The sequence below is a fragment of the Leopardus geoffroyi genome, chromosome D3 (assembly GCF_018350155.1).
Source record: "Leopardus geoffroyi isolate Oge1 chromosome D3, O.geoffroyi_Oge1_pat1.0, whole genome shotgun sequence".
Classification (NCBI taxonomy): domain Eukaryota; kingdom Metazoa; phylum Chordata; class Mammalia; order Carnivora; family Felidae; genus Leopardus; species Leopardus geoffroyi.
This window is the reverse complement of record NC_059339.1, coordinates 1,358,353-1,385,524: the sequence shown is the minus strand read 5'-3', so window position 1 is coordinate 1,385,524 and position 27,172 is coordinate 1,358,353. Positions and strand designations below refer to the sequence as shown.

General features: G+C 50.2%; 2 long non-coding RNA genes across 16 annotated transcripts; one reads left to right on the top strand and one right to left on the bottom strand.

The window, feature by feature from the left end:
- Window positions 1-5,084: 5,084 nt before the first annotated feature.
- On the bottom strand, window positions 5,085-25,572 carry LOC123587539. Of its 8 annotated transcripts, none has more exons than XR_006707361.1 (7): window positions 25,507-25,572; window positions 25,162-25,249; window positions 24,004-24,085; window positions 23,432-23,584; window positions 23,159-23,231; window positions 22,916-23,031; window positions 21,348-21,598 (listed from the first exon to the last, which is right to left on the bottom strand). It is a non-coding gene; the product is annotated as an uncharacterized LOC123587539 (long non-coding RNA). The 8 variants fall into 8 exon arrangements; XR_006707365.1 differs by adding an exon at window positions 24,394-24,623 and having other exon boundaries at window positions 24,004-24,300; window positions 25,162-25,566; XR_006707368.1 differs by lacking the exons at window positions 21,348-21,598; window positions 22,916-23,031 and adding exons at window positions 5,085-5,718; window positions 22,836-22,915 and having other exon boundaries at window positions 25,162-25,566.
- Window positions 12,908-27,151, top strand: LOC123587541. 8 transcript variants are annotated; one of them, XR_006707377.1, is made up of 5 exons: window positions 12,908-14,459; window positions 15,454-17,419; window positions 17,805-17,864; window positions 17,938-18,000; window positions 18,444-21,095. It is a non-coding gene; the product is annotated as an uncharacterized LOC123587541 (long non-coding RNA). The 8 variants fall into 8 exon arrangements; XR_006707374.1 differs by lacking the exon at window positions 18,444-21,095 and adding exons at window positions 25,530-25,658; window positions 26,059-27,151 and having other exon boundaries at window positions 15,454-18,000; XR_006707373.1 differs by having other exon boundaries at window positions 15,454-15,606; window positions 15,882-18,000.
- The last annotated feature ends 21 nt before the right edge of the window (window positions 27,152-27,172 follow it).

Below are 27,172 nucleotides of genomic sequence, written 5' to 3'. Positions count from 1 at the left end.
GCCGCCACCCCCTGGAGGTGAGGTTGAGGCATCCTTGATGGAGCCTGTCTGCACCTGCGGGTTCCCGCCCGCAAATGGGGGTGATGATAAACGCGTCCCCAGTTGAGACAAGGAAGTGCTCTGAGCGTGGCCTGGTGCAAGGTGAGCTCATTCAAACCCAGGGTCAAAGCCCAAAGGAGGCTCAGGCCCCGGATCCCACATCCTGTGTGCTCAGCAGGCAGTGGAGTTTCTGACTGTAACTAACACCCCCCGCCATGGGAAGTCAGGCACCGCCCACCCTGACCAGGTGCTTGTGGGGTGGAGGTTTTTTAGGGCCCTTTAAGTGCAGCCCAGCACCCCACCAGGACAGGAGTTGTTAGCCACCGGGGCTCCCCAGAGCTCCTCGGACATCCTCTTTCAAAGCCACTGCCATGTGGGGGTCACCTGGGGAGTTTCCTGGAATAGAGGCTCTGAATCAGGCGGGGTGGAGGAGGGGGGTCCTCAGATTTTACATTTCTGCAGAGCCCTTCCCCTCCTGCCGCCTGAGTTCTTCTGAGGGTCCCCCCGCCCCTGGCAAACCCCCTGCAGAGTCCCTGCTGAGCACGTGGAGGGTCACCCTGAACTTGGCCAGTCTGGCTCCAAGCTTGTGTCACCAGACAGGCTGTGGCAGTTCTCTTCAGCCAGTAGCCAGGAGGCCAGGGAGAGGCTGGTGTTGAGGATCCTGATTAGCCTTTTCTCCAGACTTCCCCGAAGTGACTTCTGGTGGCACAGGACAAGGACACCCACTCTGACAAAGTTTCCTGTTCAATTACCCTTCAGTCTCCTGATTAAGTAGCAGCCGCCCCTGGGGGCTGGCTTGACCCGACCCCTCTTTGACCCTTGCCGATCTTCAGGCGAGGTCGGGCCTCTGGCCGGTGGTGGTGTTCGGCTGGCTTTTAAATAACCTGGCTGTTTGGAGGTGTTTCATGTATCATTTCCAAGGAAGAAGAAATGAGTCATTGTTTTAAAATAACTCCTTTTCTACGGAGCAGGTTTAGGTCTACGACACAGCTGAGAGGAAGGTCCAGACATTTCCCTCACACGCAGCCTCCCCGTTACTAACGTCCACAGGACGGGATGTTTGTTACAACCGAACCTACACCACACGCCGTGACTTATCTTACCGCTCGTTGGCTCTCGGTGCTGGACAGTCTGTGGGCTCGGACGGATGTGTGACAAAATGTATCCGTCACGGCGGTGTCACACAGAGTACATCCACTGCCCTAGAAATCCTCTGTGTATCCTCCGCTCACACCTGCCCCACCGGCTGCTGCCACTGATCTTTTACTGTCTCCTTGGTTTTGCCTTGTCCAGATGTCATGCAGTTGGAATCATGCAGCCCGTGGCCTTTCCAGGGCGGCTGCTCTCTCTTAGTGATACGTGTCCAAGGTTCCTCTGCATCTCTTTGGGCCTTGATGGCTCACTTTCTTTTCTTTTCTTTTCTTCCTTTTTGAGCTTTATTGTTATAATTGACATAAAAACATTTGTGTGAACTTAAAGTGTACCATATGTTGATTTGAAACACTCAGGGGACGCCTGCATGGCTGAGTCAGTTGAGCTTCTGACTTCGGCTCAGGTCATGATCTCACAGTTTGTGGGTTCGAGCCCCCGCATCGGGCTTTATGCTGACAGCTCGGAGCCTGAAACCTGCTTCGGATTCTGTGTCTCCCTCTCTCTCTCTGCCCCTACCCCCATTTGCACTCTGTCTCTCTCTCAAAAATAAATAAAACATTAAAAAATTATTAAAAAAAGGAAACACTAAGATAATAGAAAAGCTAACAGATCCATCATATCACATAATTATCATTTCTTTTTTGTGGTGAGAACATTGAAGATCTGTTTTAACAATTTTCAAGTATGTAAAAAAGTAGTATTAACCATAATCCCCACACACAAGACTCCCAGAATTTGTCTGTCTTGTGACTGGATAAGCATTAACTCCCCATATCTCCTGCCACTGAGGCCCTGGTAAACATCCCGTGTTTCTATGACTTCGGATTTTTTAGATCCCACATACATACTTCCCTTTCTTTGTTTCGCTGTTGCACTTAGCATAATGCCCTCCATCCATGTTGTTGCAAATATCAGGACTTCTTTCTTGTGCCAGAATAACGTCCCGTTACACACGCGCCACATTTTCTCTATCCCTTCGTCTGTTGATGGACACGTAGGTTGTTTCCAGACCTTGGCTGTTGTCAATAATCTTGCAGTGAACACGGGAATGCAGATATCCCTGTGGTAATCCATTTCATTTCATTTGGAAATACCCCCCAAAGTAGAGCTGCTGGGGCGTAGGGGGGTTCTAGTTTTAACTTTTAGAGGCACGTCTGCTGTTTTCCAGAGCAGCTGCACCAGTGCGCGTTCCCACCAGCAGCGCCTTCTACACATCTCTACTGATACCTGCTGTCGTTTGTGCTTTTGTCCAAGGCCTTGCTAACAGGTGTGAGGTGGTGTCTCGTGGGTTTGGTCTCACGGCCCCGACGATGAGTGAGGCTGAGCGTCTTCTCATGCGTCTGCTGGCTGTCTGTGTCCTCCTTGGAGAAATGTCCATTCGGGTTCTCTGCCTGTGTTTTAACCAGGTTGTTTATGTGGTTGTTGTTATTTATCGAGTTGTATGCTCTTTATGTGTATTTTGGATATTTAACCCCATATCCAGTACATGGTTTGCAAATATTTTCTCTCATTCTGTGAATTGGCTTGTCAGTTTGTTGCTGGGTTTCTTCTGATGCACAGGAACTTTTTAGTTGGATGTAGACACCCTTGTTTATCTTGGGTTTTGTTGCTTGTGCTCTTGGTGTCATATCCATGAGATCATCACCAAGGCCCATGTCAAGGAGCATCTCCCTAGGATTTCTTCTAGGAGCTTTAGGGCTTCATGACTTATGGTAAAGTCTTTAATCCATTTCAAGTTAATTTTTCTGAGTGGTGGAAGATAGGGGTCCAATTTCAGAAACTGGTCCTGTCAGTGTTCAGGACTTTGGCCCTTCTAATGCATAGTGGTGTCTCATGGTGATTTCCCTTTCCCTGATGGCGTGTGATGTGGGGCATCTTCTCATGCACTTACCTGCCAGCTGTATCTCTCCTTTGGTGAGGTGTCTGTTAAGATCTTTGGCCCATTTTTTGAAAATTTTTTATTTATTTTTGAGAGAGAGAGTGTGAGTGGGGGAGGGGCAGAGAGAGAAGGAGGCACAGAGTCTGAAGCAGCTCCAGGCTCCGAGTGTCAGCACAGAGCCCGATGTGGGGCTCGAACTCACGAACCGTGAGATCATGAACTGAGCCAAGGTCGGATGTTTAACCAACTGAGCCACCCAGGTGGCTCTTTGGCCCATTTTTAAATTGGGTTGTTTGTTCTGTCATTAGTGTGTTTTAAGAGTGTTTATTTATGTTTTGGGTAATAGCGTTCTATCGGACGTGGTTTGTCTTCCCAATCTCTTGACAGTGACCTTCACAGAACACAGGTTTCTAACTTTAATCAAGTGCAGCTTATCAGTCTTTTCCTTCATGGGGCGTGTCTTCAGCGTCACTGCTGAAAATTCGTCATCTTGCCCAGGGCCGCCTGGGTTTTCTCCTGAGTTCTCTTCTAGAAACTTCAGAGTTTCGTGCTTTAGGCCTGTGATGCATCTTGAGTTGAGTCTTGTGAAACGTGTGCGGTCTGTGTCTGGACTCGGTTGGTGTTTCTGTGAGGACGTCCAGCTGTTCGAGTGCCGTGGGCTCTCCTGCCAGAAGTCGGTGACTGTGTTATTGGGTCTGTCTCTGGGCTCCACCCCACTGAGCCAGGTGTCTGTTCTCACCAACCCCACACTGTCCACACTGGAGCTGGAAGTCAGGGGCCAGTGGTCCTGCTGTTTTCTTCTTTTCCATTAACATCATGTTGACTATTCTGGGTGTTTCCGTCTCTCTATAATGCTTAGAATCAGCTTGCTCACATTCGCAGAATAACTTGCTGGGATTTCGCTGGGATGGTGTTGAATCCATACATCACTTTGGGAAAAACCGACATCTTGGCGATGTTGAGTCTCCCTGTTTGTGGCCTGGAATATCTATCTAGTTCTGTGATTTCATGTATCAGTTTTACAGTTTTGGTCATATAGATCTTGTCAAGTTTTCTAAGATTTGTACCTAAATATTCCACTTTTTGGTCGCTAATGTGAATGGTGCTGTGTTTCAATTCCCTTTGTTAAAGGTGAGCCATTGTAATGAAAAATGTAAAAAGAAAGTTAGCACAAGCCATCAGTGGGTGTGGTGTGCAGTGTGAGGGAGGGTTTGACTTGGAGGGTGATGCACACGTGGGGATCTGCTCGTCCCGACCACAGCCACCGTCTGGTGCGCTGGCCACACGGAGGTCAGCACATCCCTAACAGTTCCCCACCTTACCGTCGGCCTCCTCCTGATCCCACACTCCCAGCTCTTCCTCAAGGCCCACACTCTGCCGGTTCTGGTTCTGGCTCCTGCACCCTCCTCCTCCCCCCCCTCCCCTCCCCTCCCTCCCTTCCCCTCCTCCCTCTTACTCCCTCCCCCTCCTTGTCCCCTCCTCCCCTCCTCTTCATCCTCACCCCTCCTCCTCCTCCTCCCTCTCCCTGCTGTAACTCCAGGCCATCTTTGACGCACACCATTGTTGCTGGCTTTCCCCCTCTGCCTCTTGCCCATGCGAAGACATCCACTGGCATAGGTAAGACACCACCGACCAGTGGACCAGCAAGAGGAGGGAGGGAGGAGGAGGAAGGAGGAGGGAGGAGGGAGAGAATGGTGGGAGCGGCCTCTGAAAGGAAGAAGTGACACACATAACTCCCTCCCACACTTACTTGGCCATAGCAGGGTCGCTGGGGCGCGCCTGAGTCCGGCAGGATTGGGACCCATAACCCTGTCCCAAGGAGGAGATGCCGATAAAAACAGTGGGACCCGTCCCAGTCCCTTTCCTAAAAGAGAGCGTCCCCGATCGTCTCCGGGAATGACCCGTCTGTCTTCCTTCTACTGAAGTTTACATCACAACTCCCAAGTGCACGACACAGCAGATTTTCACAGTGAGCACCGGGTGTGACCTGCACTCGGGTCAGAAACCAGGCAGGGGGCCGTCGGGACACAGGACGGGGCAGCCAGGCGGGGCGGTGGGGACCAGAGCTTGCACCCCCCTACCCCCACCACCCCCCCGAGGGGACCCTGGTGGTTGCCCGGTGGACGGAGTCCAGCGTTGACGAGCCCGCGACCGTTCAAGAGCGTCCAGGTGTGGCACCCTCAGGTGAGAGCTCGGGTGTGTCCAGGTGGCTCTCGTGCAGCACACCCTCTGTCGCCCCGGATCCATTGTCCCCCGTGTTCACCCCTCTCCCTCCCCGTGCCTTGACCTGCGGGCCGTGTGGCCGGGGCTCCCACCTCCTGCCTTGTGGTCAGGCCCCACCCGCGGGAGCCCCCAGAGCTGCGGGTGGGGAGAGAGGCTGGGTCATCCCTGCTGGCTGTGCCAGGGGCAGGAGCTCTGGTCAACCGCCCAGGGCCACCGAGCCTGTGAGCCCTGCCACCTCTCCCGAGCTTGCAGCGCTGTCCCTTCCCTGCCTCTCAGGCCCAGGGAAACAGCTCCCAGGGGCTCCTCTCTGGTTTCCCAACGTCTCTGCTGGATCCTCCGAAAGGAGCCCCTTCTGTCACATGTCTTGTGTCTTCCTCTGAACCTCCGGGTGCTGTATGTCCTGCTGGGACAGGGACAGACAGCGCCTGGATTAAACAAAACAAAGAGATGCCTCATGAATCCCTCCCCCGTCTGACAAAGAAATCAACCTCCCCCTCCAGTAAAGGGAACCATCTGTGCGTCTGTGTCTGGACTTTGCCCCCGAACTAGCATTCGGGACCGGATCACAAGGTCAGACAGTGCCCGCCTCCCACGCCATTGTGGCCATGATGTGGCCCTTGTGCGGGCCTTTCCTGCAGGCTGGCCGAGGTCAGCTGAGGCCGGCGGGGCACAGAAGGGGAGGACGGGGCGTCTGGCCCAGGAATTCCTGAGAGGCGCATCCTGGGGCCGCGTGGGAGGTACGTGAGCCATCGGGTGGCCCCCAAAGACAATGGAGGCTCTATGTGGCCACCTGTTCCACTAACTTGGGGCTTCCAGCTAGGCCACAGCCTGGGAGCTGGACACGGCAGCCGTGTGTGCGTGGCCGGGACCTGCTGCCACACCAGCTGCCACTTGTGGCCTCCTGAGCAGATGTGGCCCTCCCAGCACAAGAAGTCCTGGGCAGCTCCTGGCTCCGTGGGGCCCTGTGAGCCCCTGGGGGGCACCTCCTGGGCTTGTCCTCCCAGGGTGGCCCCGGGGACGCTGAGCCAGGCAGGGTCTGCTGTACAGGCAGGGGGGCTTCAACCCCCCACCTAGAACCCACGCATGGCTTTGCTGCGTGTCACAGGCACGGACTCCCCTCGATGGAAAACGTAAATGACACGAAAGTGCATGGAGGAAGATGGGGGGCCTGTGCCCTCAGACCCCACCCATGGGTGGGCTGCCGATTCTTTTCCAGTGTTTTGAATCTTTTGCCTATAAATGTCACACGTGTCGAGGGCACAAAAGTGGGCCACGATACACAGAAAGTTCTTAGTTTAATTTAACTCTGTTCCACGAGCAGCGTCCCGGTGAATATAGGTCCACACCCTGTTTTAAAAAGCATTAGAGTATTTCATCGTGCGCACACCCCCAGGGGTGAAGTCACCACTGCTGTCTTGTTGGAGTCTGAGATGTCGTCAGTGGGCTTCCCTCCTGGGGTGCCCTCGGTGTGGACCCTGGGCGCCACCTGGGCGCGACCTCGCGGGGAAGATACCTGCAGCTGGAAGGACACCCAGAGCAGCTGTGATGTTGTCAGCAAACCGCGTGTGTCCTGTCATCACACTCCTGGACGCGTCACCGTGCCTCCTAACAGAAGCTGTCTGCCCCAGCACGCTTTGTCACAGTTCATTAACAGAATTCCTCAGTCGAATGTAATGCTAGCGCACGTGCAGATCCCGTTCTAAACTGTAATTTAATAGTGGGTTCATTTGAACCGAGGTCCAGACAGACTATGTGTCATGTATGAACACCGCGTCCCCCGAGTCCCTCCAGATCTGGTCGCGGTCCCTCCCTCTCCCACATCATGGGTTTCCACCCCCCAGGTCGACTAGCGGATGAAATCATGCGGGGGCGGGGGTCTCTGTTCCAGCGCCCCGTGTTCTCATTTTAGGCTCCCACACTCCTGCAGCTTGAAATGAACTCTAACAGCCGCGTCGACTCAGGTTGGTTTGTCTCTGTGACTACTTCACAGGCGAAGGTGGCGTCGGTCGTGTCGGGAGGCGCGTCCCGGCTGTCCACCTCGCTTCCTAGGATTCTGAGGCCGCTCGGTGATTCAGGTGGTAACAGTCTGCCCCCAGGTAGGTTTCACGGAACCTTCCACCTGAGGGTTTTAACATCCGCTGAAATGATCAGAACTGATTTTTCAGTAGGGTTTTGAAACTTGCAGTTCTCTCATTTCCTCTGATATTATTTGACTTCTTCTCTTTATTTTTTAAAGTGGGCTTTATACCCAGCGTGGATCCCAGAGCAGGACTTGAAGTCATGACCCTGAGATCAAGACCTGAGCTAAGGTCGAGAGTCAGGTGCCTAACCGACCGAGCCACCCAGGGTTCCCAGATTTGCACACTCTGGACATTTCATATGAAGGTAATCGTACGGTACGTGACTTTTTGTTTCTGACTTCTTTCAGTCAGGATAACGTTTTCGGGTTTCACCCATGTTGTAGCATTATTAGCACTCATTCACTTGCGTGGCTGAACAGTATCCCATCGTGTGGGTAGACCACTTGTTAATCCATTCATGGGTGACAGATATTTGGATGGCCTTCAAACGTCGGCTGCTAAGTGTAGCGTTGGCAAGAATACTCACGTGCAAGTATCAGAGTGGAACTGGTAGTCCCACACTTAACTCTTTGAGGAAATGCTCAGCTGTTTTCCACACTGGCTGCACCGTTTTACGTTCCCGTCAGCAATGTTTGAGGTTTCCGCTTTCTTCACGCCTTTGCCGACACTTGTTACTTTCTGTTTTCAAAAATTATCACTACAGCCCTCCTACTGGCTGTAAACTGGAATCTCGCTGTTGTTTTGATTTGCTTTTCCCGGTGGCTGCCGTGCTGAGCATCCTTTCTCGGCCATTTGTGTATCTTCTTTGGCGAAATGTCTGTTCAACTCATTTGCCCAATTTTTAATTGGGTTGTTTGTCTTTTGTTGTTGAGATGTAAGAGTTCTTGGTATATTCCAGATACTCCACCCGTATCAGATTTATGATTTGCACACGCTGCCTCCATCATACAGGCTGTCTTCCCATTCATGATAGTGTCTTTGTTGTTGTTGTTTGAGACAGAGTGCGCGAGTGAGGGAGAGGGGAAGAGGGAGAGAGAATCCCAAGCAGGCTCCGTGCTCAGCGCAGCGCCCGACGCAGAGCTCGAACTCCCGAAACCATGAGATCATGAGCTGAGCCGAAACCAAGAGCCGGACGCTTAACCAACTGAGCCACGCAGGCACCCCAATAGTGTCTTTTATTTTTTTTTTTATTATTTTTTTTAACGTTTATTTATTTTTGGGACAGAGAGAGACAGAGCATGAATGGGGGAGGGGCAGAGAGAGAGGGAGACACAGAATCGGAAACAGGCTCCAGGCTCTGAGCCATCAGCCCAGAGCCTGACGCGGGGCTCGAACTCACGGACCGCGAGATCGTGACCTGGCTGAAGTCGGATGCTTAACCGACTGCGCCACCCAGGCGCCCCCCCAATAGTGTCTTTTAATGCACAAGAGTTTTAGATTTTGTTGAAGGCCAGTTTAGTTTTTTCTTTTGTCATCTGTGCTTTTGGTGTCCTATCTAAGGATTCATTTTCAAATCAGGCCATGAGGTTTTCTCCAGAGAAATACATGGTTTTAGCTCTTAAATTTGGATATTTGATCCATTTTGGGTAATCTTTGTATGTGGAGTGAGATAGAGTTCCACCTTTTCTTGTGCATGGGTTACCCAGTTGTCCCCGCACCATTTGTTAAAGGGATTGTTGTTTTCCCATAGAATGGACTTGGAATCTTTGTCAAAAACCTCCTGACCCCTGATGATACGGGTTTCTTTCTGGACTCTCATCCCATTTGTCCATCATTGTGCTGATTGTGCACTTTTTTTGATTACCACGGCTCTGTAGAAGCTTCAAAACAGGGAAATGTCAGTCCTACAACTTGGTTATTTTTCAAGATTGTCTTAGCTATTTGGGATAACTTGCAATGCTGTGTGCATTTTAGGGTCTGGTTTCCCATTTTTGCCAAAAAAGGCTTTGGGGACGTTAGCAGACAATGCATTGAATCTGTAGATTGCTTTGGATAGTTTTTTTTTTTTTTTTTCAACGTTTATTTATTTTTTTTGCGACAGAGAGAGACAGAACATGAACGGGGGAGGGGCAGAGAGAGAGGGAGACACAGAATCGGAAACAAGGCTCCAGGCTCTGAGCCATCAGCCCAGAGCCCGACGCGGGGCTCGAACTCACGGACCGCGAGATCGTGACCTGGCTGAAGTCGGACGCTTAACCGACTGCGCCACCCAGGCGCCCCAAGGATAGTTTTGACTTAACAATATTAAATCTTCAGTGAACACAGGATGTATTTCCATTTATTTAGGTCTTTTGAAATTTCTTTCAGCTGGTTTGCATTTTCAGCATTCAAATCTTACACCTCCTTGATGAAATTTATTCCCATGGGTTTTATTATCTTGATGCAATAGTAAATGGAATAATTTTCTTAATTTTTTAAATATTTATTTTTGAGAGAGAGAGAGCATATAAGAATGGGGGAGGGGCACAGAGAGAGGGAAACAGAGGATCCAAAGTGGGTTCTGCGCTGACAGCAGAGAGCCCGATGGGGAGCTTGAACCCACAAATTGTAAGATCACGAGCTGAGCCAAAGTCGGATGCCCAGCTGAAGGAGCCCCCAGGCACCCTAATTTTTAAATAACTTCTGACTAGTGTGTGAATGTGCAGCTGATGGTGGTGGTTTGGTCTTGTGTCCTGTGAGTTCTAAATTCTTTCACTGACCCTGGCAGTGTGTGTGTGTGTGTGTGTGTGTGTGTGGATTCTTTAGGGTTTTCCGGATACAAGATCAAGTCCTCTGCAAGTAGGAGAGACTTTTCTTCTTCATTTCCAATGTGTATGTTTTATTTCTTTTTCTTCTGTTTTTTTTTTCCTGATTAGCAATACCAGAATGCTGAATAGAAGTGGCATAAGCAGGCATCCTTGTCCTGTTCCTGAACTCTAAGAGTTTCATCTTTAAGCGTTGAGTATGATATCGAGTATGATGTTATGCAAAGCTTTTTAAAAAATCATTGATTTTTTTATTGTGGTAAAATACACATACTGTAAAATTTACTGTCTTAATAATTTTAAGTGTACAATTCAGTGATATTAAGTACATTCATATTGTTATTACCAGCATCTGTCTTCAGACCTTTTTTTTTTTTTAAATATTTATTTTTGAGAGAGAGAGAGAGAATGTGAGCTGGGGAAAGGCAGAGAAAGGGAGACAGAGAATCCCAAGCAGGCTCCACACTGTCAGCACAGAGCCCAACATGGGGATCGAACTCATGAACTGAGAGATCACGATCTGAGCTGAAATCAAGAGCCGGGCGCCTAACCGACTGAGCCCCTCCCCCGCCCAAGAGCCCCTGATGTCTTTTTATATTGTGGATCTGTTAAGATATTATTGTAGCTGTAACTGTTTATAACACTTCTGTCCTTCAACTTTCATACCCCAGTGGTTAGCACACAGTGCCATACTGTATTTATTTCTAGAGTTTTCTGAACTTGACTGTGTACTTGCCTTTACCAGCGTGCTGTTTATTTTCACATTTCTCCCGTTGCCGGTTAGCGTCCTTTTGTCCCATGTGACAGGCGTCCTTCAGCAGGTCTCGTAGGCAGGCCTGGTGTTGATGCAGTCCTGAAGCTGTCGTTTGCATGGCAAAGCCCGTCTGGCCTTTATTTCTGAAGGACAGTGTTGCTGAGAAAAGTGTCCTGTTTCTGAGCTCACTGAATTTTCTTCTGCTCGGTCTAGATGATTCTGAAGCTTCTCTCTTAAATTCTTCACACCAGTCATTGAAATCTGCAGCTCCAAGATTTGTTTGGTTCTTTTTTTATATATATAATTTATCTTTTAAATTTACACCCAAGTTAGCATATAGTGGGACAGTGATTTCAGGAGTAGATTCCTTAGTGCCTTTTGCCCATTTAGCCCATGCCCCCTCCCACCACCCCTCCAGTAACCCTCAGTTTGTTCTCCATATTTAAGAGCCTCTTCTGTTTTGTCCCCCTCCCTGTTTTTATATTATTTTTCCTTCCCTTCCCTTATGTTCATCTGTCTTGTATCTTAAAGTCCTCCTAAGAGTGAAGTCATAAGGTATTTGTCTTTCTCAGACTAATTTCGCTTAGCATAATACCCTCTCGTTCCATCCACATAGTTGCAAATTGTTTGGTTCTTTTTTTATGTTTTCTGTTTCTTTTTTGACCACCTTCTTGTGACCTTGTACCGTTTTCCAGATTTCATTAAATTATTTGTATTCACTTGTAGCTCTCTGAGCATCTTTAGAACAGCTACTCTGAATTGTCAGGCAGCTTCTGGGTCTCTGTTTCTTAAGGGCAAGTTACTGAAGGTTTAAACGCATTCCTTTGGTGAAGCCACATTTCCCGATTCCTCCTGATCCGTGTAGCCTTACGTGGTGTGTGTGCATTTGAAGCAGCAGTCACCGTGGTAGACTTTGTGGACGGACTTCAGGGAGGAAAGACCTTCCCTGGCAGATGGTTTTGGGGTGGTGAGGTCCAGAGCTGATGGCCAGGAAGTTGTGCCGTGACCCTGGGCCTAGGTGGGCAGGGTGCCTGGTACGGAAGCGTGTGGTGGCACCGACTCCAGGATGGTCTGGTGACTCATTTGTTGATGTCACTGGGGCCCACAGCGCTGATGACTGCGTGGTCCTTGGTGAGTGTTGTCCCGGGGCCACAGATGCCGCGAGGGCTGCTAAGTCCCCAGTGGAGCCTCCAGGGCTGGCAGCAGCGACCTCTGGGGCCAGGGGTCTGTGCACACTCGGCTGCAGGCACGGCTGGAAGGGTGTGCACAGCGGCGGGAAGCAGTCGCAAAGACGCCCCAGAGTCACTGGGCGCGGTGGGGCGGGGGCGGGGGGGGAGGGAACCAAAGTGCACAGCAGGTCCAGGAATTACCGTGGGCACGCTGGTGGCTGCAGGGGCCCCGGCCGTCAGTGTGCCCTTCCGCGGCCGCACGGTCTGCCCCTGGGCACACGCACCGCGGTGGAGCCGGTGAAGGGCGTCAGGCTGGCGGGCGCAGGTGCAGACGCTGGTGCTGAGCGCGCACACGGTGGCGGCCACCAGCCACGGGCTCTAGGAGGGGGTCGTGCCCCTTCAGTCAGTCACAGAGCCTGTGATGGCGTCTGGCGCTGGTCCTGGGGCTTTGGTTGGGCGGGGCCCCTCGGGGCAGGGGGGAGGGGCAGGGGCAGGGACTCAGGCAGCTGGAGTCAGACGTGCAAGTACTTGTGTGGCAAAAGCTGGCGGAAGCTGCTGGGTCATCTGCGAAGCAGGTCAGTGGGCACCGCGCTGGCTTTTAAGATGTGGCATGTTCCCCCCCACCGTGGAGCCAGCTGGTCCTGGGCTTCTCTCTTTTCAGAGCTTTTTCTCTTCTTTTTCTTTTTTTAATTTTGTTTATTTTTGAGAGAGACAGAAAGGGAGGGAGGGAGGGAGGGAGAGAGGCAGAGAGAGAGGGAGACACAGAATCCGAAGCAGGCTCCAGGCTCTGAGCTGTCAGCACAGAGCCCAACGTGGGCCTTGAACCCACTGACCGCGAGATCGTGACCTGAGCTGAAGTTGGACACCTCGAAGTTGGCTCAACCGACCGAGCCACCCAGGCGCCCCCTGAGATTTTTCATTACTGATTCACTTTCTTTGTCATAGGTCTCATCAGATTTTCTGTTTCCTCTTGAGTCAGCTGTGGTAGTTTGTGTGTTCTAGAAACTTGTGCACTTCACGTCGGGCATCTATCTGTTAGTGTGCAGCTGTCCACAGTATTCCCACAGGGTCCTTTTGTCTCTGTAAATAGTAATAGGTAAACAGTAATTTGCAGTCATTCCTGATTTTTAGGCCGGGATTTTTATATGCCCAATGACTTTTGATCCGTTACAACAGCCGTTGTTCTTTTTGATGTTTGAATGAACTCACCCCTGCCCAGCAGGATCCATCGTGCAGCTCCTGAGTCCTGCTGACACAGTTCCCTGACCCTTCGTGGAGGCCTTGCCTTATGAAACCTCAAGATGCCCCAGGCTGGTCACACACACTCCCTGCCTCGACCCGGGATCAGTTCTTCAGAGCCAGACCCCACACGTGCACGGTCCCTCTACCTGCATCGCCCTGTGGTTCGGCTGTTTAATCTTTAGGTCTTGACGCCTTCGCGGCACCCCCAGACGTGGCCAGGCTTCTCCTTCAGTACTTGGTCTTTGTGGTATTTAGCACGAGGTGGCTGGCGATGGCCTGTTAAGGTCTGGGCCTGCTGCTCCCGGGGATGATCCGAGTCCGGGCCTCGGTGACGCTCGTGAGGCCGGACACCAGCTGCAGTGACGGAGGTAGACGGGGCACCTGGGGGGCTCAGTCGGCTGGGCGTCCGACTTCGGCTGAGGTCGTGATCTTGCGGTTCGTGAGTTCGAGCCCCACGTTGGGCTCGCTGCTGCCCGCGAAGAGTCCGCTTCGGGTCCTCTGCCCCTCTCTCTGCCCCTTCCCCACTGGCGCTCTCTCAAAAATGAATAAACATTAAGAAGGAGGCAGGGCCTGGGGTCGTTGTGATGCTACTGAGCCCCAACCGCAGCTGTGTTTGCTGTCAGTACTCGGCCTTTTCAAGTACACAGTGAAAGAAGAGTAACAAAGAGCCCTGTTTTCTTAAGTCAGCAAGAATCAGGTTGAAGTCTTGCAGCTAAGAGTCCAAACTTAAAAAATGATCTTCTCCAAGCTTTTCAGGATTTTTGTCCCCGACACCTGTTACCATGACAACCATACATATTGTGATGAGTTAGTGCCACGAATCCAGGAGGTGAAGAGGAAGCTTATGGGATTTGTCTCCCCCAAGCTTATGCGTTTCAGTGTTTTGAGATTAGATCTCCCAGCCATTATAAAGTTCCGGATGTTTCCCCGAGCAAGGGCAGCCTTGGGGCGGGGGGGGGGAGGGGTTAAACCCCGTATGTGCAGGCAGCAGTGCAGGAAGAATCCAAACAAGTGTGTCTACACTGGCCTGGGATATCTTCCTAACTTCTGGGTGTGTTTACTCTGCTTTGGGATTTTCCCCTCGTTCATGACCAGGGATGTCTCTCTAATTCCATGGGTCCGTCTACACTGGCCCTGCAGATCTCCCTCATTCCCAGGAGTTGCTATACTGAACTGGTATGTTGCTGTAATGCCCCAAAGGTTTCTTTCCTGATTTGGGCTACCTTACTAATTCCCCACTTTGCCTAAACTAACCAGTGATACCCCCTAATTCCCTAGAGGTGTCTGCTCTGAACAGGTTGCGCTCCATAATACGCAGGCATGTCTCCCCTCGCCCAGGCTGTCACCCCATCCCCCCGTGTGGATCCACCTGTACTCGGGACGGCTCCCTAATTAGTCCCTGATTAGTCCACCCTGCTGTGATGTGTCTCTATTGCTCCGATATGGGTTGTCTAATCCCCAGGTGTGTCTGTGCTCACTGGGGATGTTGGGGATGTTTCAGTAACCCCCTGTATGTGTACACTCTTCCCGAATGTTTTCCTAGCTCTCTGGTCTGCCTATCCTGACCTGCTCTGGCCGCCTAATTCCCCAGTGTGTCTACTTTGACCTGATGTCTTCCTGGTTCTCTAGGTGTGTGTCCCTGACCTTGGAAGCCCCCATAATATTCCAAGTGTCTACACTGACCTGAGTTGTTTCCTTAATTAGCAAACGTGTCTACTGTGGCATGGGTTTTCTCCCTAATTCCCCATTTTTACACACTGACCCGGGACATGTTTCTAGCTGTCGAGATGTGTCTCCACTGGCCAGGGACGCGTTCCTAATACCCCAGCTTTGTATACTGTGTTCTGGGATCTTTCTCATATTACTCAGTTTTGTCCCCCTTGAGTTGGGACAGCTCATTAGGACCCCCGTTCTGGCTACTCTGTCCCTACTTCCAGTGGATGTCTGACCTGCCCTGGTGTGTAACAGACATCTCCAGGTGTGCCGTGACCCCTCACGGCTCTCTTACCTTTATTATGTGCACACTGCTTTCTGATCTCTTTCTCATTACCTAGTTGTGCTATCCTGACCCGGGACATATCCTCATTTCCTCAGATTTGTCTGGTGCACACATTGTACGTGACGTCCCTAGAACGACAGGTGTGTCCTCTCTGCCTCCCTGATTCTGTAGGTGTGTCTACTCCAATCTGGAATGTCTCTTACTCCAGCGTGTATCTGCCTTAAAGCTGGATGTCTCCCCAATTCACTGTGTCCACACTGACCAGGGAGATCTCCCTCATTGCCCAGCTGTGTCAACTCTGAGGATGTCTCCCTCATTTCCTAGGTGGGTCCACAATAGCCTGAGATGTCTCCCTAATTCCTCCTGTGTGTAAACAGGTCTTGGGATGTTCTGTTAAATCCCAAGGTATGTGTCCTGACCTGGGATCCCAATTCCATAGATGTGTCAACAAGGACTCGGGATATCTCCTTAATTCTTCTGTGTGTCTACTCTGACAAGGGTTATTTACCTAATTCTTCGGTTTTGTCTGCAATGAACTAGATGCCTTCCTAACTGCCTGTGTGTTTACACTGACCTGTGACACATCTCGAATTTCACAGGATTGTATACCCTGGCTTTGGATGCCTCCGTGACTACTCAGGTAAGTCTACTCAGACCCGAGAGGCCAGTCTAATAACCCAGGTGTGTCTCCACTGATCTGGGATGTTGGTGTAAATCCCAAATTGTGTCTACCGTGACCTGGGATGTCTCCCTAGTTCCCAGGGTGTGAATTCTAACCAGTGGTGTTTCCCTAATTTCTCATGTGTGTATCCGTGACCCGGGATGTCTCCAGAATTCTCCTTATGTGTCTACCATGATGGGAGATGTCAAGCTGTTCCTTAACTTTGTCTTTGACCTCAGATAGCTCCCTAATTTTGCCCAGGTGTGCCTACCCGAACACGGATGTCTACCTGATTACCCAGACGTGTCAACTCTTACCATGGATAATTGCATAATTCTCCAGTTGTATCTACACTAACCTAGGCTGTTTCTCTTTCCCCACGTGTGTCCAACACAGTTTGGTTGTCTGCTCAATTCCCTGGGCCTGTCCACACTGATGAAGGGTGTCTCTCTAATTCCTCAGGTTTGATCACTCTGAATTGGCTCGTATCCCTTCTTTCCCGTGTGTGTACCCTGCCCAGTGATGTCTCCCAAATTTGCACACGTGTCTACTGTGATGTGGAATGTCTCCCTAACTCCCCAGGTTTGTGTTCACTGACCTGACCTGGGAAGTCTCCCTAATTCCACAAATGTGTCTACACTGACCTGCAATACATCTCTAGTTATTCAGGAGTTTACCTTATCATAGGATGTCTGCCTAATTTCCCAGGAATTTCTACACAGAATGAGAATGACTCCCTAGAACCCCAGGTGTGTCTGTTATTACCTGGGGTGTTTCTCTTAATTCCTCAGTTGTGCTTACACTGACTCGGGAGATTTCCCAAATCCCCCAGGTGTGTCTACACTGACCTGCAATGTTTCCCTAATCCCCCAGGTTAATCTACTCTTATCAAGGATGTCTAATTCCTTCATTTCCACTTTGATCTTGGACGTCTCCCTAATTCCCTAGTATTTCCTACCTGACGTGGGATGTCTCCCTAACTCCCTATTTGTGTCTACTTTAATGTTAGCTGTCACTCTAAATTTCCGGGTATTTCTAATTACCTGGGTATCTCCCTCATTTCCCAGGTGTGTCTGGGATAGCTTCTCATTGTCCAAGGGATGTTTGTATTGACCTTTGATATCATCTTAATTCCCCAGGTGTGTCTACACTGAACTAGTAAGTCTATAGTTCCCTCAGGTATGTCTGTTTTATCTGAAAAGTCTCTCTAAATCCTTTGGAATATCTATACTGACCAGAAATGTTTCCTTAATTCCCAAGTTGTGACTACACTGAACTTGGATGACTAAATATCTCCAAGATATTCTCCAAGAATATCTATATTTACCTAAGATGTCCCTTGATATCTGCCTAAGATCTCAGGTTGCCTACCCTGGCCAGCTCTGTCTCCATGATGAACCCCATGTGTCTGTTCTGACCTGGAATCTAGTGCCCGGTTTGGTTTCCTCGGACTTGGGAATCTTCCTCGTTCCCCAGGTATGTTGACTCTGACATTGTATGTCTCCCCAAATTACTAGGTGCATCTTCCCTGACCTGGCATGACTTTCTAATTCCCAGTTTTCTACACTGACACGAGATGTCTCTCTTTTCCCTAAAATGTGTTTACTCTGACCCAAAATGTTGGAGCTGGTCACCAAGAGGATGTGACCACCAGCTGACGCATGAGCTACACCAGGCAACTGGAGACTCTTCACCCTCCCCACCCCCCACTCATTAGCATGTACCTTCTGCTCGCCTTCTCTGCTTTGTCCTCAGAAGGTGCCCCAGGGACATAGCCTTCGATGATCGTGATGTGGTGTTGAGACCATCTAGATGGTAATATGTGACTGAACCCAGTTAAGGTCTCTATTTAAACTTTCAGGGTTTGGCGAGTGGGTGAAGAGATCTACCCGTCAGCATCTACCCAAGACAAGCCTGGAATGTAAGTTCTCTTGCTTATTAAACCCGCCACCTACCAACCTGGAATGATCTGCCTCTTTGTCTCTGCCCTCCAGGTAGGAATGCTGGTCTCAGATTTCACCTGGGAAGCTCCCAAGGTTGCAACCCTGACTCTCCAGGTGCGTCTAACTCTGACCTTGGATGTCTCCCTAGTTTTCCAGTGAGTCTCCTGTGACGTACGGTATCTCTTAATTCCCCCTGGAGTGTGGACACTGATCTGGGTTGTGTCCATATCTCCCCAGCTGTGTCTACTCTAATGTGGGGCATCTACCTAGTTCCCCAGATGCGGCTCCTCTGGTGTGGGTGTGGCTCACATTCCCCTGATCTAGTCTCATTCCCTAAGAGTGTCTGCCTTGACTCGGGATGTCTCCCTAATTCCCCACGTGTGTCTATGCAGACCTGGGATATTGCTCTCAATCCCCAGGTGTGTCAGTTATGACTAAAGGTGTCTTATTCCCAGATGTGTCTACACTGCCCATAGGTGTGTCTACTCTGACCTGGTGTATCTTCATAGATCCACACGTGCTTTTATCCTGAGTTGGGGGTTTCTGTATTTCCCTAGGCATGTTTACACTGACTTAAGATGATTCTCTGACTTCTCAGGTGAGTCAACACTGACTGGGGTCTTGTGTGCCTTCTCTGACCTGGTGTATCTACGGAGAACCCCAGGTGTTTTTGCTTTAACCTTTTTTTTTTTTCCCCTCTCTCTGTAAAGATGTGTCTACCCTGATCTCTAACATCCAAGTATGTCCATCCTGGCCTGGAACGTCTACTTTTCAAGAGCGTCTACCCTGACCTGGCTATCCCGCTAGCTCTCCAGGTGTGTCTATACTTGACTCGGTTGTCTACACCACTTTGGGACGTCTCCCTAATCATCTGGGTATGTTTTCTCGAGAGCTAGCTCCTTAATTCTAGCGGCGTGTCTACTCAAACCTCACGTGCCTCCCTATCCCCTTGGATTTTCTGAAATATCTCCCCGATTTCAGGTGTGTCTGAACTGGTGGGGGATAGATCTAATTCTCAGAGGTGTTGACTCTGTAACAGTTCGCCTGAGTCTGCAGTAGTGTCTGTCCTGACCAGTGAGGTCTCTCCAGATCCTCATGTGTATCTACACTGACTTGGGGGGTCTTCTCTGACTCGGAGGTATCTCTGTGTGTTTGCCTTCTCTTATCTTGGATGTCTTATCACCAAGTGTCTCTGCCGTAATCTGGGATGTCCCCTAATTCAAGCATCCACCCTGATCTGGGATGTATCCCAAATTCCTCAGGTATGTCTACCCTGACCTGGGGCATTTCTCTAATTCCCCAGGAATGTCTACTCTGACCCAGGATATCTATTTCCTAGGTGGATCTAGACTTAACTGGGCTCCTCCCTAATCCCCCAGGTTTGTCTAGTGAACTTATGTCTCCCAAGTTCCCCAGGCAGGTCTACACCGACTTGGAATGTCTCCCTAATCCACAAGGTACTTCTCCTTTGGCCTGGGATTGTCTCTGTCACCAGGTGTGTCCTAGACTCGATTATCTCTTGTTCCCGGGTGTTTCTGTAGCAACCTTGGACAGCTCCCCAGTTCCTCAGGTTTGCCTAAACGGACTTGAGATGTTTCCTTAATACCCAAAGTGTGTCTGTCCTGGCTTGGGATGTCACTCTAGTTTTCAGGTACATCTTCGGTGACCTGGAACGACTCCCTATTTATCCCCTGATCTGGTTGTCTCTCTTCTCTGGCGTGTCAACACTCATCTGGGATGTTTAATTCCCTATTTGTATCTGTTCTGACCTAGAATGTCCCATTGATATCCCAGGTATGTCTACACTGACCTGAGAGGTCTAATTCTCCAGGTGTGTTTACCCTGAACCGGGACTTTTCACTAATTCCTCGGGTGTGTCTGTCCACCCAATTATGCTGGTGTGTCAGTGCTGATCTGTGTGGTCTTGTTTTCCAAGTGTGTCTTCGCTGACAAGGAACGTCTCCTCTGTTCCCCTGAAATGTCAACCAGGGATGTCACCCTGACTCCCAGCTGTAACCGTCCTGAGCCGGATTTCCTCCCTAATTCACAAAATGTGTCTACTCTTACCTGGCATCTATCTATATTTCCCCATATGCCTCTACTGACCTCATAGGTCTCCCTAAAACCCCAGGTGTGTCTACACTGACCTGGGAGGGCTTTTTTGGGTGTGTGTAGTCTGACCAGAGAGGTCTCCTGAGTCTACGCTGAATTGGCCTGTCTCCCTGGTTCCCAACGAATGTCTACATTGTCGCGGGAGGTCTCCCTTAGTCCCCGTGAGTTTCTCTGCTGACCTGGGATGTCTCGTTTCCCGGCTGGGTCTACTCTGACCGGCGAGGTCTTGTCAACCTGACTTGGGATGTCTCCCTAATTCCCCGTTTTGTCTACGTTGACCTGAGAGCTCCCTGGCTCTACCTACTTTGACCTTCGATGCCTTATTCCCCAGGCTTGTCACTTCTTGCCTGGGATGTCTGCCTAGGTCTCCAGGGTGTCCCCCTACTGTAGGATGCCTTCTCACCCCCCTGCTTCGTCTGGTGTATCTGCACCCACCTGGGATGTCGAGTTCTCTAGGTGAGTCTACTAGAAAACTAAAATCCAGAGCGCTTTACTTGAGCTGAGTATTTTACTGAGAAACCAGCATTTTGGAAATGGGGACACATTCAAACGGCAAGTGGCTACGAAGCGGCTCTCAGCTGTCACAGGCCCGTCTGTAAAGCAGGAATGTGCAAGTCCAACACTTTCCATTGTGACTGGAGTTGGTGACTGACATGGCTTTTCAGTGCATCAGCTTACTTGAATATAGCTGATTAGCTGGGAATCTGTAAAGTCATGCTGACTCGAAGAAAGCTCAAGTGTTGTTTAAAATTGGAGTTATTAGCATTTTTGGAATCAGGACAGTTTTAAAATCTGGTTAGGTGACTATGAGTCTGGTATGGGGGCATACCCAACCTGTGGTCTCCATTTGTTTTATTTTTTTTAATGTTTATTTTATTTTTGAGACAGAGACGGAGCATGAGCAGGGGAGGGGCAGAGAGAGAGGGAGACATGGAATCCGAAACAGGCTCCAGGCTCCGAGCTGTCAGCACAGAGGCCCCCAGCGGGGCTCAGACTCGTCAACTGCAAGATCGAGACCTGAGCCGGTTGGACACTCAACCTACTGAGCCACCCAGGCGCCCCTCGGTTTCATTGGTCTTTTAAGATTTTATTTTACTTTTGAGAGAAAGGGAGAGAGAGAATCCCAAGCAGGCTCCATGCTCAATGTGGATCCTGATGTGGGGCTCGATCCCACAACCCTGAGATCATGACCTGAGCCAAAATCAAGAATTGGACACTTAACCAACTGAGCCACTGGGCACCCCTCCATTACATTAAAAAAAAAAAAAAAATCCCTTCCAGGGCTCCTGGGTGGCTCAGTGGGTTGTGTCTGACTTTGGCCCAGGTCATGCTCTCATGGTTCATGAGTTTGAGCCCCGTGTCAGGCTCTCTGCTGTCAGTGTGGAGCCTGCTTCAGAGCCTCTGTCCTCCTCTCTCTCTGCACCTCTCAAAAATAAACATTAACATAAAAACCAGTCCCTTCCCGTCGATCACTCTCCCTGTTGAACGGAGAGCAGCTTAGCATCACGTGACCCTTCTTTGGACATTGAAGATCACGAACCAGAATCTCATTAGGTTCTTCAGCTCGCACGGAGATCACGATTAGTGTTTACTGAAGACTCTTGAAAAGATACACAGTAACGGGTATTAACACGAGAAACAGGAGGAGAATATCAAATGTCTGGAAAATACCCCAAATCCAAGATTCCCATTTGCCCAAGTTTAACCACCTGGAAAGATCAAATTGGTTATAATGAGATTGTTTTTACTTTTACAAGTCAATCTGCATTGTTTTTTATAATGTGCAATTGGGTTTTAATTTTTTCCTGAGTTATGTATGTAGGCACAACATGACGGGGTGCCTGGGTGGCTCAGCCTATTGAAAGTCTGACTCTGGATTTCAGCTTGGGTTATGATCCCAGGGTCGTGGGATCGAGCCCGGCGTTGGGCTCTGTGCTGACAGCATGGAGCCTGCTTGGGAGTCTCTCTGCCCGCCCCCCACCCTTGCCGCCCTACCTGTGTGCACACAAAATAAACATTAAAAACCCACAATGTAAAAGTGGTAACAGATTCTTATGTAACTGTAGGTATTCTTCAGTAGATAGACCCACCAAGGGAATCTTGGAGAAATACCTTATAAAGGTAGGCACTCCTAGGCAACCAGGTCAAAATCCCAGATTAGTATAGAAGCACTTTGGGAATTAGACATCCCATCAGTATAGACACACTGGGGGAATTAGGCAGATCCACGAGGTCAGAGTAGACACATCTGTGTTGCAGGGAGACATTACTGGTCAAGTAGACACATGAGGGGAGTAGGAGGAGTAATGTTGGGGCTTCGAGAGAAATTCTAGGTCAGAGGAGGCAGACCGGGGATGTAGGGACCATCCTGAGAAATACTTAACTCATCTTGAGAATTATGAAGACACCCCATGTGAGTGTGGACATAGCAGGGAATAAGGTTACAACAAAGGTCAGAAGAGCCACGTGGGAAATTAGGTAGACAACCTCAAGTGCAGACCCTCCTGGGTAGAGTTCAGATAAGAGCAGGGGAAAAGCTATGCAGGTACATGTACACACAGCTGATTATTAAAGAGGCATCGAGGTTCGGCTGACATACAGCAGGGTAAACAGGGAGACATTCCAGGTCAGAGTAGGCGGAGCCAGAGAATTGAAGACCTCTGAAGTGAGAGAACACACGTGGGGAAACTGGTTTCTCAGGTTAGTATAGAAATTCCTGAGGAATCAAGGTGACATCCCAAGTCATGTTATCTTCCCCTGGGGAAACGGGGCCATCTTAGGATAGACACAACCTGGGATACTAGGGAAACATCCCTGGTCAAAAGAGATGCACTTACTTTGTAAGAAAGTAGACGTGCCCCATCTGTGTAGACACATCTGAGTTATTAAACAGATATCCCGGTAAGGGTAGACACACCTGGGGAATTAAGGAGACATTCCAGGTTACGGTAGACATTCCACAAAGTAGAAACAGAGGGGAACTCAGGGGACATCACGTATCAGGGTAGACGCATCTGGGGACCTGGGGAGAGCCTGGATGGGAGAGAGATTCCAGATCAGGCTAGACACAGTGGGGGGGTGGGGGGTAGCAGTGTGACATCCTAAGTCAGGGAAGACCCTTCCCTAAGTTAGGGAGGGATCCCAAGTCAGGCTGACCTACCTGGTGCATTAAAGGGTCACTGTAATCAATGCAGACAGGCCTGGGGACTTAGAGACCTCACAGATCAGAACACCTGGAGAGATAGGGCGATACCTCAGGTCACTGTGAACACACTTGTGGAGTTCGGGAGACTTCACTGGTCAAGGTGGATGACCTGGGGGAAACAGCCCTTCGTGAACAATACAGACACACCTTGGTAACTAGGGAGACCTCCCAGGTGAGATTAGATGCAACTGGGAATAAGAGAAAGAGCCCGAGTCTGTGTCAACACACCTGAGGAACGAGACCTCCAGATTCGCAGTAGACACGGCGAAGGACAGAGGCATACGTCCCAGGATACGCTGGACAGTCCTGAAGAACGGAGACGTTCAAGGTCCAGAGAGAGAAATCTGGAGAACGAGACATCCCAGCTCAGAGAAGACACTCCTGTGGAGCCAAGGAGACCTCTTTGGTCGGAGTAGAAATATGTGGGGAAACGGGTCGTCCCAGATCATAGACTCACCGTGGAATTAGACACCTCGGTCACGTTAGGGTAACCGGGGAGATACACTGTGTCAAGGCGGACACTTACGACGAAGCAGGGAGACAACCCAGGTCAGAGGAGACACACTTGGGGGGTTAGGGAGACCACAGATCAGAGTAGACATGCCTGGGAGACCAGGGAGATCTCGTAGGTCAGCTGGACACGGGGAATGTGAGACATTCCGATGCAGGGAAGGCCTGCCTGAGGACTTAGGGAGAGATCCCCGCTCAGACATACACCACTGGGGTTTTATGTGAACGAAAAGGTCAGCGTAGACACTCCTGCAAAACCAGAGGGACACCACACCTCAGTATGGACACACCTTGAAAATTTGGGACACATCCCGGGTCAGGATAGACACAGCTGGGGTTTTAGGAAGCCATCCCTGTTCAGCGTGGACACATCTGTGGATTAGACATCCCAGGTATGAGTAGACACGTCTGAGTTTGACATCTCAGATTACGGCAGGCACAACTGGGGAACCAGGGAGGCTCCAGGGCAAAGTGGCCACACCTGAGGTGTTAGATGTTCCGGGTCAGAGTGGACATGCCTGAGATACTAGGGAGTCACAGCAGGTCAAGTGGAGACATCCAATGTCGAGGCAGACACAGCTGGGAATCTATGGAATCATACTAGGTTAGTGTTGACACACTTGGGGAATTAAGACCGCTCAGGTCAGTGTAGACATAACTGGTATATTACAATAAAATACCGCTTTTTGTAGACACATCTGAGGAACTAGTCAGCGGTCCAGGTGAGCTAACATCTCAGGAGTCGTGGAGACCCTGAAGGTCAGGGTAGGTGGACTTGGGGAAGTAAGCAGACGTGCTGCGTCAGAATACAACAGAGCAGAGAGGGGACTTCCAGAGTGGTACCAATAAACACGAGACCTCTCAAGTCAGTGGACACACGGAGGAGGAATTACACATCCCAGGTCAACACCTAAAGAGTTAGGGAGACATACCAGGTCACGACAGAAACATCTGGGATTAGAGATTCATCTTGCCCCTGTGGACACAACTGGGCTCTAAGGGGATGGACCAGGTCAGAGAAGATACAGGAATTTTCGGAGATAATACGAGTTTAGGGTAGACACACTTGGAGAACAAAGAAAACATTTCAGGTCAGGGTAGAAACACCTGGGGAGTTAGGGGGCTATACAATGTCACTGAAGACACACGTGGTGAATTAGGGACACATCCCAGGTCAGTCACAATTGATGATAAGGTATATCTCAGGTCAGAGAAGACACTTCTGGTTATTAAAAAGAGAGATAAAATCAGGGAGGGCACCCCTGGGTGATTGGGGGACACCACCTTTCAGGGTTCACACACAGGATTAGGGATACATCTCTGAGTGCGTACCAGAGTAGGCACACTCAGAGAATTAGAGAAACCCCACAGGTCTCTGTATTTCAAAGACCTCATTGATCAGGGTACACACAGAATAAGGGTCATCTCCCAGGTCAGAGTAGACATACCGAGAGATTTAGGGGAATATCCTTGATCAGTGTAGACCCACGGGAAAATTGGCAGACTTCCACGGTCAGGGCAGTCAAACCTGGAGAACTGGGAGACACCCACTGTCAGTATACACACCCTCGGTGACTAGGGACATATACTAGATCAGGTTAGACCTAACTGGGGAACTTTGGAGACATCCCAGCTCAGGTATACTTCCCAGAGGAACTTGAGCTACAATCCAGATTAGGGCCACCACGCTTAGGGAACTACTATGGATGTAGTTCACGTCAATGTCATTAAAGTAACCAGATTACGTCCAAAATGGAGTCACTAATGTTAAGCCCCGTGTCAGCAAACCAAACGTTTCTATGCTCTGCTCTCCCAGAAGAGGAAGGCCTAGGTCAGCCAATCAGCTCTCACCTGCTCCGAGACTTCCCTGGGGCCCATATAACAAGAGTAACCACGCTTACCCATCAGCAGATGCCCAGCGAATCTGCCCGTTCCTGCTCACGTGGTCTAAGAATCTCATGCGTCGTGCAGCTCTTTGGTGCTCCTTTCTATCGCTAGGTTGCATGCTGCCTGACTCATGAATCACTAAATAGAAGCCAGCTAGATCCATAAGTTGACTAGAAAACGTTTTCTCTGAGAGAGAGACACAGACTCCGAAGCAGGCTCCAGGCTCTGAGCTGTCAGCACAGAGCCCGACGTGGGGCTCGAACCCACGAATGGGGAGATCATGACCTGAAGTCAGATGCTTAACTGAGTCACCCAGGCGTCCCCAAAATTTCTGTTAACAGTGTTGATGACAAGGATGGGATTCAAAGACTGCTAATGGCTTTGGGGATGACAAGAAATGTGGGCATGGGTGCCTGCTGAGCCCTTTTGAGTTCTTGGTCTTTCTCATGTTTCCACAGCCGCGGGGAAGTTCCTCTTGGATCTGAGCTCTACTCTGTTTGCGTTTGAGCTCCCAGGTCTGATGGGCTTTTCCTGGCCAGGATTTAGTGGGCCAGCTGGAGCTGGCAGGTGGTTCTACGTGGACCCGAAGCCCCTAAGCCCTGTGTTATCCACAGTCTTGACGTGTTGGGTTCTGCTGGTGGGCCCACCATTCCACTTGGGGAACTACTGGCGGTCTTGGTGTGACCCTAAGGTAAGAGTGACAGATCTGCCAGACAGACACCGAGGAGACATGAGGCCTAAAGTTCTAGAGAGCTGAGAGCTCCATATTCTTGTGCCCCAGCTCTTTATATGGGAAGTGGGGTTCCAGAGCGCATACACAGTGGCAGAAATGGCAGCGTCTAAGGGCAGCCCTGAATCACAGCGGCCGTGGTCGGAAACCTGTGACCTAGACCAGCTTGTCCAGTTACAAGTTCTCAGCCAAGAACGCACTAGAAAGGGCAGAGGGAAAATTAATTTTTCCTCGTCTACAGTCTCTGGTGACCCAGACGAGACCCCCTGGGACACCGCACCCGCTCCGGAGCCTATACACAGGACCCTGAGGAAGCGGAGAGGCCGGCAGAGAGAGTGGGGTCAAGTTTCATGTTGTCTCTTCCCTTTCAAATCCAGACTGTTGTGAATTTGGTTTGGGGATCCCCTCTGGTCACTGACCCTCTCCCTCCCAGGGACAGCTCCTGCTTTCCTATTTGTCTTGCTGTGTGTCCCGGGACCCTGGCTTGGCTTTCTGCCTGCCTGGGGCTTGCAGGCTGTGCATTCTTGTAAGTGCAAGGTCAGGGGCCCTGAGAATATGGCTGGCCTGAGATACGGGTTGCACCCCATTTGTGGCTACCATCCTACTGACTGTTGCCAGCTCTCAGGGGAACTTTCTCGATCTTGCCCATCTTTGGGAGTAGTTCTGGATCTTGGGAAGACTAAATCTTTTGCACCCTCCTAGGACATACATCTCGAGTCCGTGGATATGTCATAAAAGGCTTATTAGGTTTTGCTTGAGTAACCTGATCTACCTTTGGTTTAAAAGAAGCCAAAAAAAAAAAAAAAAGTGTACTATTGCCAGGCATATTTACTGTTTATCTC